Source organism: Schistocerca americana, chromosome 4, assembly GCF_021461395.2.
Source record: "Schistocerca americana isolate TAMUIC-IGC-003095 chromosome 4, iqSchAmer2.1, whole genome shotgun sequence".
Lineage (NCBI taxonomy): Eukaryota > Metazoa > Arthropoda > Insecta > Orthoptera > Acrididae > Schistocerca > Schistocerca americana.
This window is the reverse complement of record NC_060122.1, coordinates 718,677,295-718,679,391: the sequence shown is the minus strand read 5'-3', so window position 1 is coordinate 718,679,391 and position 2,097 is coordinate 718,677,295.

Here is a 2,097-nt window from a genome sequence, read left to right as displayed (position 1 = left end):
TGCATACAACTTCAAACCATACTTGTCAGTCTTATTGGGCACGTGCTGTACAAAACCGCAGTGTCCATGAAAATGAACAAGAATTTTGTCTATTGTTGTGAACTCCCCTGGGCTGCAGTTATTTCTGAAGTTGTTCAAAAATGCACAATGGAGATCATGGAGATCACATATGGCAATTTTGTCAATTGCAAGTTGCTCTTTTATTGTTGAAGTATCATCTTACCTCAGTGACCGGAGTAAGAACAGAAAGCGCTTGTAGCTAAATGCTGCCCTCAGAATAATCATTCCTGTGCCATTTAATGTCCACGGCTATAACACCTTTGTTCATCCTCTTTTTTATACACCACTGAGAAACAGAGCTATTATTTCAGAAGCAGAAGCGTTTCTTCCGTCTCTATCCCTCACATAATTCACAGATGATCTCTTGTTATTCATATATTGCTATTGGTATTCGCAAAAACACAATCAATTATCTCAGGATCAAAATAATTAAAAAAATCTTTCAATTTTAGTTTTAGTCCCTGTTGCATTATGTTTTAGGCCAGGTAAGACTTTATTATATTTTTATGTGTTGTTTGATATGGCACCACTAATGGGTTATTTATCCATAGAGTTTCCTGGTCCTTACCAATATGGAAAAGGCTCTCATATTTGATAATTCATTCCCTTCATTGCTTCCTTTGTATGATTGTTCAGATTCACTGGAATAATCTGCAGCCTTGATTATTTGTGCTTCGTCATCACTGTCAAAGATAATAGCATAATCCTCTTTGTCAGATGATTCCAGAAGAAGCCATTCAATTTCATCTAATGTCAATTCTTTTCTTTGGGTGAAACTTCAAGACAATAGGAGAAATATAATACTAATCTTCAGTAACTAAATAATCATTTACTTGAAGTGTTTCTGTAGAATATAGCTTCTGATCTTCAAATCATTCAGCAGCAATTATGCTACATTTACTTACATCACTGGGCACTTGCAGTACACTGTGCCACTTCAGTGTCATTGTCTACTTCACAGGTCAGTCACAGCTATTATGAAGGATCTTATAGTGTGACAACAGTGAAACTTGTTGCCTGACAATGTCATCATGTGACAATATCATTGAAGCATGTCTAGCACCACTGCTGTGTGCTTGGTGCAGTAACTTATCTACGGAAAGAAAAGTGAATTGGTGATACTATATGCTGCCATGCATCTGCCACAGGGTTAATAACCACATTGATGACCCCAATAACTGTTAGTAACATTAAAAAACTGTGAGTGGTTAACACCTTTGTTTCATGTGTTTCAGTTCCTACTGTTCACCACCTACATGGACCTTATCATTCCTTTGCATTCGGACTTCTCCAGGCTTTTAGTGAAGTTTGACTGTGAATCTGCTGTTGTATCTACCTCAGCATTCACAGCTAAGGTGAAACTGTGTGACTGTTTCATGGGTTTCTGATGCCACTGAGCCAGCCTCACCAGGCACAATATGGCTGACCTTGCCTGTTGCTCTGCATGCCAAGCACAACATGCCGAGCAGCAGGTTTGCCAACTCCATCCCTGTAAAGAATGTCGCCACACCATTCCACACCACATCACTGGCCCAGAGACAAGCTTGTAGCTATGTGGCTCATTCAATATGTCTGCAGCATGCTACCTATTTCTGCAGTGTTCTCATAATTTGCATCAGCAACACTCACCCCCTCTGCCACAACAGACCCCACTCACATGATTTTGTTTTCATATGGTTATTCTGCGATGCCGGTCACCTCTGCTGCATTGGTTTGCCTTCATACCCACCAGGTATCCCATTTCACCTCTTCTGAGTCGGCTCCACTGCCTGCTTTAGAAGCGACATCATTCACCTCCACCACATCAGATGGGCACACCTCTGTACATCTTGCCTTCCACCTACACAGATTTTCAATGATGTTGGTTCCTTCTGCCACACCAGACACCTTTGCTCCCATACCTCCTGTGCATCTCCCCTCCCAACTGCACAGATTTTTGGTGATGCCAGTTGCTTCTGCCATGATGCAGCCTTCATTTTTGCACCTTCCTCGCCATTTCCTGTTGCCTCTGCAATGCACATACTCTACTTGCACCCA